Raw genomic sequence first — 21467 nt, forward strand, 5'->3', positions numbered from 1 at the left:
AGGTAATTTTAAAAAGCAGCTCACTTTGCACTTGCTGGCCCAGACCCTGCACTGTGGCCTGGATGCTTTGTGCTGCATTGCCAGTGCAAAGCCACTCCAGAGTCAGCATAACTGGCCACAGGAGGATCACCAAGGGTAGGGCGATCCTTCAGTGACATAGAGCCAGTGTAACTGCCCCGACACTGCCCCTCTCTCTGCCCTGTTGCTTGTGCAAAGAGTGTGGCTGGAAATTATGAGCAGACAGTCCCTAGCTGGTGTAATCTAGAACAGCTTTCCAGCTGCTCCAATTTATGCTGAGGTACCAGACCGGCACAGAAGCAGCCTGGGATTGGAGGGAGTCCAAAGGCCATCTTTGCACACACTGCTCTCCTCCTGTGTTATGTAGCATGCCCCTCAGCTGTAGCCTGGCAGCTGAGCCTGGACTGAACCTTATTCAGATTCCTTTGTAAAATGCTAATGGTACTAATTCTTGTTTTACAGGACAATTCTATTAGCAGAAATAGCTTACATGGTCTTCGGTGCATTATCAAATGCTTGGTTAAGAACATAGCAAAAGTACCTATACTTGGAGGTCAAAACAGTTTGTGGGTAAGGCCAGCTGGGAGGCCTTCCTGCACATTCTGTTCTATTTAGATTGTTACACACCATCAGTCTCCGTCTGAGTGGTTAGGGCCCTGCAGTCTGGTAAATCCAAACTAAAGGGAAACCGTCAATTCAGGAAATTACTCTTCTGTCCAAAAATTATGTAGCTAGTAACAAGTAATGACTGAGATTACTGTAACAGAAAGAAATGAAAGGGGGGGAAGTATTTGTTTACTTTGTACATATGATGGCCAATTTCAGTTAGTCCTCCCACCTCCCTACATAGCAACAGGGGAGAGACAAAATAGGATTGTGCAATGGCAATCCATAACAACTGGTAGGGCGATTCAGGGGCTGGTGTGGTATTCAAAACTACTTGAAACTTCTTTCTTAAAATATGACTAGATTTCAACTTGACAGTGTCCCTATAAGGAAAAATTGTGTGATCGTTCCTCTGAAGGCATATTGTCAGCAGCCTCCCTATTCCACCTTTCTCACTAAGCATGTTTGAAGTCTTGCAAATACCTTCACTCTTTTGCTTTGGTGCCTGGAAGAAGTATGTGTAATCTTGACAGCAAACAGTGGGAAAGAGAAGGCCACTACAAAATAGTGGAAACTTGTTAGTGTAGCTCTGTGAGTGAAGGACAAGTTTGAAATCTCAACAAGTCAAATTAGGTTGAAATTTGGATTTCTTGTAAAACTGGGGAACATTCCACGCAATGACTAAAAGGGCTGCTACCCTCATATGAAAACATTGTTGCCTAATTCTGTTAACCAAGACCATTTGAAGGCACTAGCTACAATCTATAACAAATTTAACACGAGCCTCCTTTGTCAAAGGAAGGCAATAAGTATATTTGAGACCATCAGCCAAGCTTGTAAATTAAATACTGTAGCAAAAAATAAAAATAAAAAAAGTGTCCCAGAGAAAACATCTGAACCTTTTGGGTACTGTGATTTGTAAAGATATTAAAAGAGGGATCGGCTATGTAATGAAAGGAAATAGGAAATAGTTCCTGAAACTCTCAGTGGGAATATCCTAAACCAGGCCTGTGAATCAAGAGTTGTTTGTTGATTTTGGAGAGTTTTTTATTAATCCAAGAACACTTGTCTTGTAAATACCTTTACTGCATTTGTGTCACTCACATTGAAGTTTTTCCTTTTTTCTGGCAGTTTTACTAAATCCCTGGACTCTGTTTGCTAAATGAAAAGCCATGCTTCTAGATTAAACTAGGTTGGTTTTCAGCACCATAATTTAATTTTAATCCAACATTCTAAAATCAAATTGGCAGATTGTAACTTTCCAATGTTCTAATGACAGACCAGGGCCCCATCCTGCTCTTATTGAATTGAATGTAAAAGAAAAACAAAAACCTTTAATGACTTCAGTAGGAGCTGTGGCAAATTGCCAGTACAATTATGATGGGTCCCACGCTTCCTCTTCTTGGGGGGGCGTTCAGGGCACAGTTTCCCACCCCTGAAATAGGGTATTTACTGTCCCACTACTAACCCAGAGAAGGGTAGTGGAGAGGGAGGGACCCGGGCCCACCCTCTACTCCAGGTCCCAGCCTAGGGGCCCTCGGGATCGTGGTAAACCACTGAAATTAGTGCTTCTTTCCCCTGGGCTACTTCCCTCTCCTCCTCTTCATCTTGTGGGGCTTCCTGCCCTCTCTCTCTGTGCACAAGCCGGGTGTCTCTTTACCTAGGGTCTTGGTCTTCTAGCCAGCCACGGCTCTCCTTCAAACTGCTCTCTGCTCCAACTCCTTTTTCTGGCTGATTGAAGCAGGGGGGGTTTTATCAGGTGACTAGCTTCAGGTGCTCTAATTGCCTTCAGGTGCTTTTAATTAATCTATAGAAACCTTTCTTCCCTCTACAGGGAATAAGGCTTCTCCTCATCCTGGGATTTACATATCTCTCCTATATCACTCTCCTGCTGCCTTCTGACCATGCTGTATCACAGAGCAGAATGCAGTATTTCCAACCCCAGGTTTTCAAAAAATCATAAGTCAGACTTGAAAAGTTTGTGAGATTGGTTCAAAAATAATGAGATTTTAAAAAATTGAAAAGGTGGGGGTTCATTTTATCTGTCTGTGGTTGTTGAGCCTTTAGGGTTCATGTTTTCAAGCTTTTCTTCGCAACTTTGAAGGCTGAAAACTAACTAAGTGGAGATTCTTATGTAATCACATGAATCCTGGATCTGGGGCTTTAAGAAAATACCAAATATCACCAGATTGACACCAGTTAAGTCACGAGAGTTGGCAACAGCCCCACCTATGTTTTGTTCATTTGTAAGCATTGTTTGCTATTTTAAACAATTTTCAAACAGATAATGACTAGATGGTTCCAAGATAGGGAATAGTGACCTTTCACCATTGGATCAGTGGTCTGAATCTGACCGAAGAGTGTTGATAATTTTGGGGAATTGGCGGGCTTGCAGAACTGGTAAGTGATCCCTTGTCCAAAGGTGAATACTGGATCTACATCCTGGGCCCAGTCTGTTTATACACAAGTTGCACTTATTTAACTGGGGGGGAGGGAGGTGTCACACTTTGTTCCTTGCCCATTGCACACACCAGGGTCTCTTTGCATCCCTCCATTCCTCCCTACAAGCTACCTCTTTATACCATTATCCCATCCCCATTGGCAGTGGGTACAAGAGGCTAGGAGAGGCTAAGCCTCCCCAAACAAGGAGGGGGCAAAGAGACACGAGTGGCGGGTGGGGTGGGTTACATGCCACATTCCTAGGGGAAAAAAATTGTTTGAATTTCCACATACCAATTTCTCCTTTTTGTGCACATTTAGTTTATATCTTAATAGACTTAACATAAGTATTTTTGGACACTATATATCAAAATAAATGTCAAAGGAAGCCTGAAGTGTTCAATTTTAACATCCTTTTTAAACATCTCAAGTTTTTAAACATTGCATCAAAAAGAAATACAATGAAGAAGCCATTATTATAATGGCTAACCCTAACTAGGGTGACCAGACAGCAAGTGTGAAAAATCAGGTCGGGGTGGGGGGTAATTGGCACCAATATAAGACAGAGCCCCAAATATTGGGACTGTCCCTATAAAATTGGGACATCTGGTCACCCTAACCCTAATTCATTTTACTAAATTTGAAGATCCTGCTCATCCTTACCTGGATTATTGTTGAATATGAGCCAGTGTTCACTTTGCTTTCCTTGTTGCAACACTTAAATAATGAAAAACATATGTTTTTTCTTTAGTAGCCATGGAGAAAATGAAAAACATGCCATAGATCAGAAGGGTATGATTGCTACGTAACATGGTTGCTTTATGTCAAGAGAGATATTGGTCAGCTTCAACTGAAGGGCTAGTTCTGCATTCAGGTTTGTCCTGGATTTGGTTTTTAATGGTGAGCAGGGCAGAAAAAACAGCTTCACAAAGGTACATCATGCTGAGGGCATCCAGAATGTTAAGAGCTCTGTCTGATATCACACCTCCTCTCTCCTTTTCAACTAAAAGTCACTGAATTCAAGCTTGAGTCCACCATCAGATGACAGTTCAGTCAGCTTTTCCTTGTCCTTTGCCAAGAAGCAATCTGGCAGAGTGTTGTCTATTGAAAAGGGGTCCCTGATTCATTTGGTCTCATTTGTTACACTGTCTGGAAAGTACTCATTAAACTTGGTGACCAACTTCAGACCAAATTCTTTCATGTCAGCAATGAGGTCGGGATGAATTTTCAATATGGAAAATTTTCCAAGGTTGGGAGTGATTGGCAATTTCTCTTTTCTTTTTCTTGTACTATAAACTGCAGTTTCTTTATCATTGCCTTTATGTTGTCGTGAACATTAAAAGGCATAGTTTTCAGCCCCAGTAACTGGCATTCATTTCATGGAGATGTGTGAACAAGTCAGCTAGATAAGCTAGTCTTGACAGGCTTAATTCATCCACAAAGCAATCAGCACACTCAAAATTAAAATAATTAAGGAAAAATTGTACTTCAGAATGGAGTTCAGAGAACAGACATCTTCCCACGTGATGACACTTTTGTATGGAGAAGGTGTTGGTGTTCACTTCCTGTTTCAATGCACAAAACTGAAAACAAGTGTGAGTTCAGTGCTTGTGCTTTAATAAAATTAAACGTCTTTACAGCCTGATTCAGAATGACTTTCAGATCAACAGGCATTCATAGGTGCTGGAACTAGAGGTGCTGGGGATGCTCCAGCACCCCCTGGCTTGAAATGGTTTCCATTATATATAGGGTTTACAGTTTGGTTCAGTGGCTCTCAGCACCCCCACTATAAAAATTATTCCTGCCACCCTGCAGGCATTTGTTGGCAACTAGTGCCTCATGATTATGCACTGAGTGAACTTAGCATGAAGAGCCACTATTTTAATTTTTGCCAAAACACTGCCGAATTTCCTGGTCATTGCTTGTGCTCGCATGCCTGAGTGATGTAACTATGGTGACCTAAATTTTAAGTGTAGACCAGGCCTTATTCTATTTTACACACAGCTTTTCCTTTATTTGAGAAGCCATGTCTCAAATTCTTCTTGGCACGCTCTTAGATAAAGAAATGATATCCAGCCATTTTGCAGGTTTATCCCCAAGAATCGATGACAGATCCTTTTTTGCCTGCAGGTATCACAAGAGTCTCACCAGTTTGAGGTTTCCCAGTTGAAGCAATTCTCAAACTTACATGGTCTGATACTTCTAGGGTCTTCCCATTAATGGTTCAGTGAGGCACTGGTTCACTTTCTTCACCACTCAAAGTAAATCCAAATGAAGAGTTGAGATCATACCTTCTAACAATCTTGCACTGTTTATTACTTGTAGCAGGAAGTCTACCGACAGTGCCTGGACTGATACAGTCTGCATGCATAGAGAAATAGGAAGTCTGAGAATGTGAGAAAAACAGAGAAAGGTTTGGAACTAATCCGCATGAGCCACCTACATTCAGTGTAATAGACCGTGAATTCATAGAATAAACGTTCTGAAAAATTAAGGAATCTATATAGTGAAGATCAGAGGAAGAAAGTTAACAAAATCTGTCCATGTAGAAAATAGTAGCATTGTTCTGAAGAACCCCATAAATACATACTAACTATAGCTGGCCTGAAAAAGAAGAATGCAAGCAGAAAATGGCCAATGTGGCTTCCTAATGACTGTCTCAAAGATCTGAGGTTTTAAAAATAATAAATGAAAAGAGAGACAGCTATACAAGAATGCACATGGAAAAAGTAAGGACTGAGTTAATGCTAGCCAAGAGGGCAGAAGGGAATAATAATGAACTTTCATTAAAGCTTGTCTGAAAATAGTAGACAGAAAAAAAACAACAACTTCTTTTTGTCCATTTGTTTTCATTTTCTGACCGGTCCTCTATAGCTGACTGGCAAATTGCCACTGAAAAATATTTGATGAACACTCAGATGCTTTTCAACAGTAAGTGTCATTTAAAAAAAAAATCACATCTTCCAACTAGCTCTAGCTTTTATAGAAATATAACAAGGAGAAAGAAAAACTAGAGAAAGTAGTTCAGTAAATAAGGTGTGTGTGTGGGGGGGAAACGACGACATGACATTTAAATTACTTGCCGAAGTCACACAGCAAACCAGAGGCAGAGCCTGGAATAAAACCCATGAATCCCGTCTCCTATTCCACACTTCTAGATCAGACCTTTTCCAGGACTGGTCATGAGTCCACCAATAAGGGAAGTTGAAAGGACAACTTGTAGTTGCTGCAACATCCTTAGACTCAGTTGTGTGTGGTACACATTCTGTATTTTTATAGTTAGTTAACCTCTGTGTGACCTTGAAAGAAATGTAATACTGTAAGGGAATTTCTTTTCCAGCCTATGGCACTAAATCTTAATGCCATTCTTATTTAATAAATAATGTAGTGAGCATACCCATAGCAACTGATGCTGTTCACATATATTAAAACAAATTGCATTAGCAAGCCACATAGGGATCCTGCCATCAGGGAGTTGTGGGGCTAGTTTTTATATTCATTTTATAATTCACTATCTGGCCCTTACTATTTCTGTCCTATCAGTTGGGGGAAAGTACAAATAATAAATAGAGAAGGCCCTGTTGAGAAGTTCTGCTTAAAAATCAAAAGCATTTTTGACCCACAGTCTTCATCTCACAGCTCTGTCAATCTGGCTGGAATCCTCTGCATGCTCGAAGAAGAGGAATTCATTAGTGCAAAAATGAAACTATGCAGAAACAATGTTATTCCATCTTTCACGAGACTCCATCTCCCAGCAAAAGTTAAGTTCTCTTGAAGCACTGAAACATTTTGACCATAAAATATATGTCATTATCACTGTCTGGCTACATGAACTGCAAAACTATTTCAAATGTATTCTCAGTCCCTCAAATGTGCCTTTAACACCCTAATTTCAATTTTTTTTATTGTTGAAAGCTCTCTGTAAATTGGAAGCCAGGAGAAAATTAAAGCAGCAGTAAACTATTATTTTATAAGTGACACACACTGCACTTCCCCATCTCTGAGCCAATTTGCTGGTGAATAATGGCCCTGTGACATACCTACAATGTCAAAATAAGACAGCCATTAGCAATAAATGACTCATCTATGATAGAACAACACCATTAAGAAGAGCCACCCATATCAACTAATGTAGTAAAATGAGCAAACTTATTGTTTACAGTGAACTGGTTGATCAGTGTTGCTCAGAGGAGGCCACCTGCAGCCCACCAACTCTACTGGCTCAGTCTGGCACATTGCTCATCTCTGCACAGGAACATTTCACAGCTATTCTTCCACAGTACAGAGCGGCCAAAGAGGCAAGAATTCTTTTCCGCTTGCTCCTTTTTTTTTTTTTTTTTTTTGCTATATGTAGCGATGAGCAGAAGGTGATTAGCCCATCACAAACCAGATGAAATGTGTAAAGGCCTTTATGGTATGGTCAGGAGAATCTTATTTAGCCTCTCTTTTCATGCATTACCCTTGTTCTAAAGAGAGGCTGGGATGTTCCAGCTGAGAGTCCTTAGATTTGTACGTCTGGGGAAGAGACTTCTTTGTGCAGGGCCTTTTGCTCTACTTTACAAATGTAGCCATTGTGTATCACAAGCAAGATATTCTCCTAGCAGGAGGACAAACAGCCTCCTCCAGGACCAACCCCAATATTACCATGCTGATGGGCCAACACAGGACAAATGTGCCTTAAGCAGCCATTCCCCTCCTTGTTTCCAAAATCCTAATGTGACACTTCTGTGATGGGCTGTTCTTAGGTGTGAATTGTGAATGCTAAATTGTATTCTACTGTTCAGTCATGAGGTGGCTCTCTGTAAAATAATACCTTATTTAAACTAAACTCACCAATACCTGGCAGAGCATTAAAGAATATTATGATGAACACATCTGCTGGGTATAAACAAGCTCTGTAGCCAGTCCATATCTGGTACAGAAGCACATGACATAATGTTAGGAGTAAACCAAGAACAGACACAGAAGAAAAACAGCAACTCAGGTTACAGACAGAAGGAACAAAGCAACAAAGGTGGCAGGATCTCATCAATATGTCACTCGTCAAAACTCCAGAGAACTTCAGCTTTGACAAACTTTCACAACGGGCAGACTGGAAGCAGTATTTGGCAAGATTTTGAATTACAAACAAACTCTACAAAGAAACTGGAGATACACAGGTATGTATTTTCTTTAATTTATGTTGTGGGAAAGCAAGCAGAGCATATCTTTAAATCCTTTGACTTTACTGAAGACAGCCACAACAATGACTATGAAAGGGTTCTGATTATGTTTGCTGCATACCTTCTACTTTAGAGAAATGTGATTTTATGAAAGAGTATGTTTTCAGCAGAAAATTCAAGAAACAGGGAAATGCATAATGTTTTATAAGAGCTCTGCATACGTTGGCTGAAAACTGATTTTTGGAATGCACAATGTGAAAATATCAGAGACAGGCTGGTTATTGGGTTAACAGATTAAACATTCTTCAGAGCACCGACAACTGAAGAGAGATTTAACCTTCGCTACAGCTATACAGAAAGCAAAGCAGTCTGAGCTGGTGAGACAGCCAAACAAAGAACACCTTGAAAAACAAGCCATCTTAGAAGTTGTTAACAGATGCAGCATGGGTGCTAAAAGACCCCTGAAGCAAGGAGAGAGAACTTCCAGGCTAAGAGGGACAAATTCCAGCCTACATGTACAAGGTGCAGGGAAAAGTCATATCACAAGACATGATGCATGTCCAGTGAGAGGCATATTGGCATAAACAAATGCATTAACTGTGGGCATTTTGCAGCTGTTCGCTACACCAAAGCAGTCAGGGAGTTGATTTATATTACAGACAATCAAGAACTGTTTCTGGGATCTATGACTTGTGATGACATAGAGCCTTCCTGGGGAGTAAAACCGAATATTTATGGCAAGACTACTGACTTTAAAATTAACTCAGGAGCTGATGTCACCATCATCTCAGGAGGGACTTACGATCACCTTCAACCCCTTCCAGAGCTGAAGTCACCTGACAACTCTGACTAGCCCTGGAGGTATTCTGAACTGCATGAGCCAGTTCACTACAGAAACAACTTACAAAGACACAAGCTTCAGAGGGCATGTGATCAAAGACCAGCAACCTTCTCAGTTGCAGTGTGGCAACCATGAATGGCCTACTACAGGGCCAGGCTTAGGGAAAATGGTGCCCTGGGTGAACTTGTATTTTGATGGGCCTGGCGCTCCCCTCCCCACCATTGCCCCTGGCCCCTGTGGGCTCCCAAGGCTCCCCACCCTCCCCTCACCCCAACCCCCTGCACTGTGTCCCCTGCACCCTTAACCCCTGCATCCCCCTCTTGCGCCCACATGGAGAAACTGATCTGGATGCATGGAGCAGCTGGCAATGCTGCTCCCCCTCCAAATACTTCTCCTCTGTGTACCCCTAGGTAGCTGTGTCGGGGGGGCGGGGGAGTGAGAAGCAACGTCAGGACTCCCTGCACAGAGTCACTTTCCCCATCTGGGCTCCCCAGGTGGAGAAAGTGACCTGGATGCAGGGAGCCCTAGTGTTGTGTGTGTTGCGGGGACTGTGTGAGGGAGACCGTGTGTTGGTGGAATGTGTGAGTGTGTGTGTGTGTGTTGGGGAGTGTGTGAGAGAGCATATGTGCGTCGGGGGAGTGTGTGTCACTGTGCATGTGTGTGACACTGTGAGAGTGTGTGCGAGACAGCATGTGTGAGAGAATGTGTGTGTGTGTGTGTGTATGTTAGAGGCAGTGAGTGTTGGGGAGTGTGAGAGAAAGAGGGTGTGTGTGTGTGTGTGTGTGCTGAGGGGAGTGTGTGTGTGCCTGGTTGAGTGTGTCATCTCGCTGTCTCTTTAAGAAAGCACTCGGGATCAGGAGCTTGAATGCTTGTTCAGGCACAAGCAGCTGCTGGCAGCTCCCACTTCTGACCCAGAGAGGCAGCAACACAGACAGATTCCCCCCTGTCCTGCCACCTCAGCTCAGCGGAGACTGGGTACACAGGTGTGGGGAGGAGAACACCCTACCTTCATGGCTCCCACCTGCTCTGCGTAGAAGACAGGACGCTCGTGGTCCAGAGCAGCATGGCCAGAGGGGACGGGGGGAGGGAGAAGCAGTGGTGGCTGCAGACAGCAGTGGAGCAGGTAGGAGGGGCATCCCTGCTCTGGAGGAGGGTTGTCCAACTGCCCCCCGGCTGGATGTCCAACTGCCCCTTGCAGCTCTGGTCCCTCCGCCCTCTCCGGATGCTGTTGCTTGCCTGTCTGGCTCCCTCTGTCAGCCCAGCTGGCTCTCAGCAGGTCAGGTGGGACTCAGATACCAAACCCTGTGCACGGTGCCCTCTTTGGAAGGATGTACTGGGCTGCCACACAGGCTCCTGACTGGGCCGCCCACCCCCATGGCCAGCCCTGGTCTACTGAGAAAGGTGGAAGAACTCGATAGAAGATTTGATGATATTGGACTTTTGAACGGAGATCCAGTAAAAATCAACTTGAGATGATGATGCTGAACCATACAGTGTACAAACACTTCTACTAGAGAGACTTAGGAAGAGACTAGCTTCCAACTTATGCAGGTTCATCATTACCTAGTCATAGTGGACTGTTTTTCCAGGTATTTAGATGTATTTGAAAGGCATAATATGTTGCAGTGTTATTGAGAAACAGAAGGGCACTTTTGCTCACTACAGTATTCCAGAACAACTAGTGACAGACAGTGACCACAATTCACTTCAAGAGAACTTGTCATTCCAAACGAGATATTATTTTGAGCCTATTATGAGCAGCCCACATTACGCACAAGGGAATGGAGATGGTAAGAGATCTGTATAGACAGCCAAGAAAACCTTATAGTATGAAGATCCATTCCTTGCTCTTTAAAGTTACAGATAAACACCGATAATAGCTACTGGATATAATCCAGCACAACTCCTGTTGGGAAGATAATTCAGAACTACTGTTCTGAATTTGGACTGTCAGTGATGCCTTGCTTGTGCAGAAGTCAGAGAATTTCATCCCTGCCCTCTAAAGTCTCCAAGATGCTACCTGCACTATGGGGTTGAATGTCTCTGCACGACAAGAACCTCTGGAGCAGACAGAGTTGAGTACAGTGGAGAACATAGACAAGTTCATTTACCTAGGCTGCAAGACCAGTTCCAACTGTCACAGCAAACCACATAGTCTTTGGTGAATAGACCTTGCCACGTCCTGCAGAAAGTCCATGTCTCACATATAGATACAAAAATGGCTTGCACTGAGATCTATCAAACCTGGGTATTATCTGTATTGCTTTAGGGATCAGAAACCCTCTTACAGGCAGACTTGGAGTGGCTAGAGGCATTCCATATGTGCTCTCAGTGCCAAATCTTGAGCATAATGTGGATTAACTTTGTGCAAAATGTCGTCATCTCACAGAGATCTGGGCTTCCTTCAGTCACTCATTATATTCCAAAGAGGCATTGCACACTCTTCAGCCATGTCACCAGGATGGACAAAAACATCCCGGCACACTGAGCTCTCAAACACTCCATCAACATGTAAAGGGGTGGACACCATGACCCTACCTGGCACTGTCCATGGCGCTGCCCTAGAGATTCATGGATTTGCAGAACTGAGTCAGATCTGGAAACTTCGCTACACCAACGTTTGGTGCGACACCATCCACAGTGATCACTCTGAATGGTGCGATGGTCACCCACAGGCTATGCAGGTTTGATGATGCTGATATTGGTGAATTAAAGGCACTCTGCTCATTGCAGGATTGGGCTCTCTGCGATGATGATGATACAGAAAAGCTGAAGGAGTTTCAAAGTCTTTCTCGTGTCAAAGCTCAGAGAATGGGGTTTCTTTCTTAATCAGACATAGAAAATGATCTATCTGAGGAGGTAGAGAGGTGCTGTGATGAGTAATCATATACAATAGCAGATTTCACAGAGGGCAGCTTTAATATTTTAAACCTTTCTCCTGTGCTTTCCCCTCTAGTAGATGAGCTCCACACAGTCAATGTGCATCTCTGGTTTCACTATTGTCCAATACCCTAGAACAATGTATTTTTAACAACCATTCTGAACAGATCTGCTTCCCCAAAGGTCCAAGTGTTCTGAGCAAGCCACCTATGACTGCTCATTATCGTACCAGCTGCTGTTGTGTTATCGTTATTATTATTTCTATTGTAGTAGAACCTAAGGGCCATAAACAGGGATTAAGGGCCCCATTGTACGAAGCACTGTACAAATAACACAGACAGCCCCTAACCCAGCAAGTTTGTAACCAAATGATGGTCCCTGCCCTGTAGAGGTTAACTTCTAAGTGTCAGACAAGACAGCAAGTGGCTGTAACAACCTGGGGGAGAACAAGCTCACAATGAGATGATTATGATCAGCATCATTTATAATGCCATAAAGTCAAATGCCGCCGTCCTTATTCTCTCACTAGTCTCAATGGGACCTTTGCCTGAATAAAGGCAAGGGGTTTGATTTTTCGCTCCCTACTCAGTCCATTCGTTAAGGGCTGCCTGGTTTGGCTGATTGCATTTCAATTAATTAGCACTACAGAGCCAGTAGAGGGAGAACATGGGTCCAAGACATTGGTTTTACCTCTGTCCTATATATACAATATCAGTTTGGCCTTTTTTTTTTCCATTTCATGCTGAAGCAATGAGTTTTTAAAAGAGTTATTAGTTCATAAAAATATGGATGGTCCTCCCTCCCTTAGATTTTAACAGCTTTAATGTAAGTCACATTTTTGGGTTAAGCCACACAGGCAGATGATATGAAACTAAGTGATGAGGTTAAGATGTAGACTCAGCTGTTTTACAGTACTAATGGGCTCAGAAGTGGAACATGATATTTAATGAGTGTCAGTGTAAGGTGATGCTCTTGTGTCGAAGTAAGTATAGTTTTAAATGGTACTGAATTAGTTACTGTAGCAAGGGAAAAGATCTGGGTGTACCAACAGTTCCAACATCTGAGTTCTCACACTAGTGTGCAGCAAAAGTGAAGAAAGTTGATAAGCTATTGGTTTGTGTTAAGAGGAGTATATCATTTATATCTAAGGATATTGTGCTACCACTTTATAAAGCACTGGTTAGAAACCATTTAAAGTAATGTCCAGTTTCAGTCACCTTATTGGGAAAGAGTTGTAGTTAAATGGGAGACACTACAGAATAAGGACCGTTACAATGATACTACATCTAATTCATTTTTTGAAATTGAGTAGGTTTCAGGTTAGTAATGTTCCTTTGAACTAACTAGCAGGTCTATAAACTGTATTTGGGTTTTGGTATTTCCCCCTGGGAATGAGAGAGAGGAGAAGTTGGTGCTTACTGAACTACAGTAAGTCAGGAGATAACACCAGGACCCAGTCCACTTTACTGCATAACAACTGCTTTTAATTAGCCTTATGTTATTGTCTATCAGTTAAAGAATTGTTGGCCACTTTTGGCCAGGCTGGAGTTGAAGTGTGTATACTTAAAAACTCCTACAGAATGGTGATTTTACAAGTTTCGTTATTTGTTATACTAGTATATATGCATCATTCTTGTGTAACTGAGCATAGAGACAGTAAAAAGGGATTATTGATTTAGACACATTAATTTGACTGAATAATTAACACACAAAAGCTCCTGAGTCCTGGCTTGGATAGATACATATCCTGAAGGCTTACAGTTGTTGTAGAGAAGCTGACAAAAAGTAAAAGGCAGGCATGGCCAAACTATGGCCAGATGTAATCCATGACTTCAACAACACAGTCACCCTCCACCATCATCTGTCTTACATTGGCATGCTCTGTGGAAACTCCACATCCCAGCATGCAATGTTCTGTCTTGATCTAGGCCATGGGATATCCCATTGTATGCTACAAACAGTGGTCTCTATAGGCTGCACTTCTGAAGGCGGCTTCAGTCTGATGTATTTTAGGCAAATTGGCAATACAGCCTCCTCCTTTGCCGAAAGTTTTCGGCACCCTTGGCATAAGGTACAAATTCAGTATATTTGCTTTTGCTAAAGTGACCTTCACATTCTTCTTTTGCAGAAAGTCAGTGGCTCTCTCTGTTGCTAGTTTCTGTTCAAACATTTACAAAAGTTGCAACAGCTAAGTCTGATGGAGTTAGTCACTCAGTGAAGTAGGTCAAAACTATCCCCACATTAGACAGCAAGTAGCTAAAATACTGTTGCATGTTCATTCTTTTGAATCTATGTGTCCTGTGTTTTTCAGTGGATGTTGCTGGTACTAATTAGAGATCAAAAGTTAAACACGTGCCACCTCCATTGCACATGGGAAAAAGGAAATAAACCTAGCAGATGGATTACCCAGTCTACCCACCTATCCCTTACAATTCAATGTCAAGTCTTCACAACCTGAATTAATTACCCAAATATGACTGGTTGGGATGGAGTTAAATATTGTTTATCAGCACTTGACACCACTGCTATAAGATGATGATGTGTGTATGTTTAGGTAGGGGGAATAGACTGCAAGATAAGGACCTTTAATTTTTTTTAAAAAAAGCGCCAATTAGATGAAAAAGATAATATGATCTAGATTTCCCCATGATAGACCCTCTTCCCTCCCAACTTATGCAAAATTACATTTTTTTTTTTAAAATGTCAATACAATTGTAAATGCACAAAGTTAAAAATCAGAGCCAAGAAGGCACTGTACTGCAGCAGATAGGGGACTGGAATGGGCATCAGAGCTGGATATTCTCCTCTGAATTGCCACTGACCCTCTGTGCCACATTGGGAAATCCATTAACCACAGTTTATCTTCTTTTCCCCATCTGTTATAATAGTATTCATCCACATTTGTAAAGTGCTTTGATATCTGAATGGAAAGCACTATTCATGTGCAAAATATTCTTACTATTTAAGCACTAAAACTGGAATGAAATTAGGGTATATTACTGAACAACACAACTACAGACCTCCATAGCACGTTGTAAACACTGGATAAAGATAGATTTTACTATCCTCTTAGGGCACTAACTTTCCTATCAAAACACCAGTGATCTACCACAACTCCACTTTCCAGACTAGTAAATGTGTTAAACGTAGTGCTGACTTTCTCTTCTGTTAAGATTAATAAGGGTTCTGATTTGTTTACAGTAGTTTCTCATGCAGATCATCTATCACAAGATTCAGGAGACCTACGTTCTATTGCCTACTCTAGCAGGGCATATTATAATAGCCATGTCACTTAACTTCCTTGAGGCTTATGTTCTCCTGTGATACAGGAGGGCCAGGGAGCAGTGGGAGAGTGCTAGAGGGGAAATATATAAGCTCAAGGCTAATTAAGGCATGGTTCCCTGTAGACTTAGGGAAGGTGGCTGCAGGTTAATTGGAGCACTTGCAGTCAATTAAGGCCCTGTTAGGAATCCAATAAAACCCCCTGCGTCAGGCAGACAGAGGAGGAGGAGAAAGCACTGGAGCTTGGAGGTGTGTTGAGAGATTTGGAAGACCTGAGAATTGAAGTAAGGGAGACCCTGCCCAGCAGGACAGGGAGATTCCCTTCCCCCCAGCATCAAAGGACTGAGGGTAACCGCACCGAAGGGGAATGAGGGTAAGAAACCCACAGGGGTTGAGAGGGGCTGGGACTCAGAGCAAGGAGCAAACCCCGACCCCTCCCCCGCTTCCCTCCTCTACCACCTTCCCAGGCTAGCAGCGGGGCCATCGGCACCCAAGAGCAGGGGCAAAGAGTGGCATCTTAGTTCCCCGCCAAGAAAAGGGCAGGACCCACCAGACTAAAATTGGCCATCTTACCACACCCATCTCTAAAATGTGGATAATGATGTTTACCGACCTTTGTAAAGTACATTGATATCTATGGATTAAGAGTGCTGTGTAGGTCCTATATTCATATTATTCCAAAGAATATGCTCATGTTTGGAACTCTTAATACGTTTGTTACTAGGCAGTGGGAGACGGCATCTAGTATTTTTCCTGAGTCCCCCACAGATTAATCCTAAAAGAAAGTCAGCAATTTTCATTTGTCCCTTGAAAAATCCATGACATGAAATATCCACGCAGGCCTCTCAAAGCGAGCTACCAAGGAACAAATGGGAAACCATACAGTGATAAATGAACCCTTCTGGCAGGCATGACAACTGCCTCTGCCCTTGGGCCCTCTCTTATAACTGTTTCCCTGGCTCATTGAAAATTTGCATCCAGGCTGGCCTCAATTCTGTTTCCAGTTACTGCAAAATAAAAGTCAAATAAGAAGTCACAAATCCTTTGGTCCACAGGAAAAAAGCATTAATGGGATCACCACTCCTTTTAACGTTCTGAGAAAGTGTTTGTAAAGTAAACTGCTGATGGGCCCAAGTTTAGTGTTCAAAAATCACTATTATATAATGTGTATTGGTTAAGAGAGATTCCACCTCTTTGGATTTCCTTACTATATGGGTATGATTTAGGCCAGGGGTGGGCAAACTACGGCCCGGGGGACGCATCCTGCCCTTCAGATGTTTTAATCTGGCCCTCCAGCTCCCGCTGGGGAGTGGGGTCCGGGGCTTCCCCTCTCCGGTGCTCCTGCCGGGGAGCAGGGTTGGGGGCTTGCCCCACTCTGCATGTTCTGTAGCGCCGCCTGGCTTCCAGCGGCATGTCCCCACTCCGGCTCCACACGCTGCCCCCACCCCAAGCGCTGCCCTCGCAGCTCCCGCTGGCTGGGCACAGCCAATAGGAACTGCAGGGGTGGTGCCTGTGGACTGGGCCGCACGCAGCACTGCCTGGCCGCACCTCCACATAGGAGATGGAGGGAGGACATGCTGGTGCTTCCGGGAGCTGCTTGAGGTAAGTGCTGCCCGGAGCCTGCACTCCTGACCTCCTCCCACAGCCTGCCCCAGCCCTCCAAATCCCTTGGTTCCAGCCTGGACCACCCTCCTGCACCCCCAACCCCTCATCCCCACCCCAGAGCCTGCACCCCCAGCCGGAGCGCCCCCCCTGCACCCCAACCCCCTGCCCCACCCCAGAGCCCCTTCCCACACCCACAACTCCTCATTTCTGGCCCCACCCCAGAGCCTGCACCCCCAGCTGGAGCCCTCACCCCCTCCTACATCCCAACCCCCAGTTTTGTGAGCATTCATGGCCCCCCATACAATTTCCATACCCAGATGTGGCCCTCAGGCCACAAAGTTTGCCCATCCCTGATTTAGGTATATAGCAAACCTCCCATGTGACCACATTTGAAGGTCAAAACCTCACTTACATCTAGAAATGGCCTATGGAATGTATCTGAATTCACACCCACAAATTGGGTCAATTTGTTCTGGAGGCCAGTTTTCTACCATGCTAGGATTCAGCCCCATCATAAGAGGTCACTCAGTTCTATGTACCCTTAACCCTGTCCCTCCCCCCAGTATCCTGCAGTAAGATTACTGTAAACTTCAGTCTTTTATTGCTATAGACTACAAGTATTGTGGCTGTAATTCTGTTTAAGGACTGGGCAGGATATGCCAGGACAAGGAGCCTCCTTACTCCTCCTCCCACCACCACTGTGCAGTCATGTAAGAGACTCCTAGAACCTAATCCTCAGTGACCTTCAGCATTTAACTATCTATGCCTCTGTTTACCATCTGTAAACTGAGGATGAAAACCACTGTGCCTTCCAGAAGTGTTGTGAGGCTTAGCTAACATTTGTAAATTGCTTTGAGATTGTCTGGTGAAAGACTTGTATGATATATAAGTGTAAAATATCTTCATTCTAAGATTTGACACTAATACAAATCTCCAGCAAACGTGATATTTTACCAATAGCTGAATGACCCTTGAAAGCCCTGTAACCTGCTGTTATAATGTTCCTGTTGTTTCTAAGCCTTGTTATTCCTGAGTACATTTACTCTTTTTGAATTCTTAATATTATATTTCAGTGATTGGAATGCTGTAGAACGCCTCATTTCTCATCATCACACAGTCAGCTTTGCATTACTGCTTTTTGAGGTAAATTAGAAAATAAGAGATTCTGTTTTAATAAGTTTTTTTATTTTATTGCAACTAATCTTTTTCTCACTGAGAGTAATTGAATTTGTTGGTGACCTAGTTCCAGTTATAGACTAATAGGTTACTCGCTATCCCTGGCTTTTTGTTCCTTGACCTTAAAATTGTTTCAATAATTAGACTTTTGAAAATAATTTTTATAGATATAACAACAATTGCTCCTTCGTTTCATTGCATTTCTTATTTAAAAAAAAATTTCCATGTAGCTTTGGTAATTCCTTTTTTAGAATCCATAATTCAGCGATAGGGTGATTATTATAACCAGTTGAAAACAGGGTTATAGTCTAGAGTTTAATGGTTGTTGTTTCACTTTCTGTCAGGATCCCAACAAAGGTAGTGAGGGCCAAGGGTCAGAGCAGAGGCAAACCTAAGGCTAGGAGTACCAGAGGAATTCATATTTTAATTTGTTCTTCTCTATCATCCTACGTCAGCACTGTAGCCTTCTCCCTCTCGTCCAATATCTGGGTTTGGATTATTTTACCTTCCTACATTTTTAATCTTTCTAGAGCCCTTTGTATTTATTATTTCTCTGTTCTTGATGGCATTTGCACCTCCTCTCACATTGCGTGCTTTTCTATAAAGTAGTTTTCCCCCGATACCCTGAATATCTGCAAACAGGGCATGGAGTATCATGGGGAACATTGTCAATTTTTGATCATTTAAAATATCCACCGCAGATTTGTGTCTTGTTTTCAACACCTATAAAGCAGTTGAGGAACCTGGCTGCTGACAGGACTTGTTCATGAGTTAATTTTATTGTTGTATAATTATTAATTATTGTATTTTGATTCATTTTATACAGTTTTGTTGAGACCCTTTGAATGATCATGGATACCAACTTTGAAAGCCAGCACCCATTTCCAGAAAGATCAATTAAAATAACATTGTGCCCTTAGCACAGATCATAAAATGGAGCAGGTATTTAGTTTTTCCCCCCTCATACAAAAGGGTTGACCTCTGCACAGTAAGTTGTTTCAAGACTCTACTTCAAAAATAGATCTTTTCACTGAATTTTTCCTTTTCTGGACTTCTATCCTTTCCCCAGTTACAGCTGGGAAAAAAAAGTCAACAACTCTTTGCAATCTGGGACCTAAAGACAGAAAATCATCCTAACTAGGTCACAAAACATATTCACAGTCTACAGGCCAGTGTCAGCAATACAAAATAGTAAGCTAAATACAAAAAGAAAAGGAGTACTTGTGGCACCTTAGAGACTAACCAATTTATTTGAGCATAAGCTTTCGTGAGCTACAGCTCACTTCATCGGATGCGTACTGTGGAAAATACAGAAGACGTTTTTATACACACAAACCATGAAAAAATGGGTGATTATCACTACAAAAGGTTTTCTCTCCCCCCACCCCACTCTCCTGTTGGTAATAGCTTATCTAAAGTGATCACTCTCCTTACAATGTGTATGATAATCAAGGTGGGCCATTTCCAGCACAAATCCAGGGTTTAACAAGAACATCTGAGGAAGGGCGGGGGGGCGAGTGTAGGAAAAAACAAGGGGAAATAGGTTACCTTGCATAATGACTTAGCCACTCCCAGTCTCTATTCAAGCCTAAGTTAATTGTATCCAATTTGCAAATGAATTCCAATTCAGCAGTTTCTCGCTGGAGTCTGGATTTGAAGTTTTTCTGTTGTAATATCGCAACTTTCATGTCTGTAATCGTGTGACCAGAGAGATTGAAGTGTTCTCCGACTGGTTTATGAACATTATAATTCTTGACATCTGATTTGTGTCCATTTATTCTTTTACATAGAGATTGTCCAGTTTGACCAATGTACATGGCAGAGGGGCATTGCTGGCATATGATGGCATATATCACATTGGTAGATGTGCAGGTGAACGAGCCTCTGATAGTGTGGCTGATGTTATTAGGCCCTGTGATGGTGTCCCCTGAATAGATATGTGGGCACAGTTGGCAACGGGCAGTCCTTGCCTACAGACAGCCCCCCAACCTGAAGTGAATACTCACCAGCAACCACATACCACACAACAGAACCACTAACCCAGGAACCTATCCTTGCAACAAAGCCCGTTTTCTTTTTGCAAATACAGGCGAACACGGCTGTTACTCTGAAACCTATCAAAATACAGAGGCCAAACAACTCCACAATGCCATCTAGTGGCTTCTCTGTGGCAAGTTGTTTCCTTTCTCAGAGGATATGGACAATGTTTGCAGAAATTATCAGCTATATTAAAACCTCAAGGAAGATTAAATGTCCTGGATGTAACTAAAGACAGTAGTAATGAACATCGGGCTACAATTGAAATAGAATTTGGGTGGGAAAAAGAGTAGTAAGTGCAATATTTTCCTTTGATTTCTAAATTTGTTTTACAGTACATAGAGAGACAGGCTAGAACGCAAGTAGCCGTGAGTTAGAAGGATATATGTGCCCATCAAGAGGTTCTCATAACTTCATGGAAATATAGGTCCCAATCCTCCAAGGTGAGCAGTACTGAGCAAGCTCATCTCTAACTGACTCAGTTGACCTCCTTGGCTAGTGTGGTAAAAGCTCCCCCCCGCCCCTTCCTGTTTGTCTATTTTAATCCTCCTCTCTCTCTTTCACACAGTATGAGAATCCCAGAGGAGCAGTTAGTGAATTCAGCATAAACTGTAGCCAGAATCACACACAGCCACATATAGGCCATTGGCAGCAACTCTGTGATTTGGATGTGTGTGGTGCAGAGGGACTGGAAAAATGGGTAGTTTGAATAGGTGGTGTAACCAGGGCCGTCTTTAGGATTTATGGGGTCCTATGCAGTATTATTAAACTGGTGCCCCTATTCCCAACAGCAGCCTGAGCGCACATGTGTATTTTAGATAAGGGTGGTCTTCTGAAGGATTTATTTAGAAAACCATATGTCTGAAGATCCAAGCATTTAAGGCTAAAGATGAATACTCATATTGTGCATCTAGAAAAGGAGTACTTGTGGCACCTTAGAGACTAACCAATTTATTTGAACATAAGCTTTCGTGAATAAATTGGTTAGTCTCTAAGGTGCCACAAGTACTCCTTTTCTTTTTGCGAATACAGACTAACACGGCTGTTACTCTGAAACCTGTCATTCTGCATCTAAAAATCTATGCAAGGATTTTTTAGCGATGTGATTTTTATAATCTTCAGCAACACACTAATGAAATATTTTTAAAGCAAATTTTAAACTAAGGTCCTGTAGACTAACATGTTCTGAGTAAATATTACAGTCATGCACAACTGTTTTCGTCAGAAGATTCAGAAACTGACAGTATATACCTGGGGGTTGGCAAATGCCTGTTAAATGACTTCATCACCACTTGAATGGCTCTTTAACAGTTTCAGTGTTGTGCTAATAGGTCTGGCAAGCTGGAAGGCTTTTTCACTTTTAAGTACTAGATCCCCTTCAGGGGAAGACTCACCAGGCTGCAGCAGCCAGCTGTGGTGGG

The sequence above is a fragment of the Lepidochelys kempii genome, chromosome 3, assembly GCF_965140285.1.
Source record: "Lepidochelys kempii isolate rLepKem1 chromosome 3, rLepKem1.hap1, whole genome shotgun sequence".
Lineage (NCBI taxonomy): Eukaryota > Metazoa > Chordata > Testudines > Cheloniidae > Lepidochelys > Lepidochelys kempii.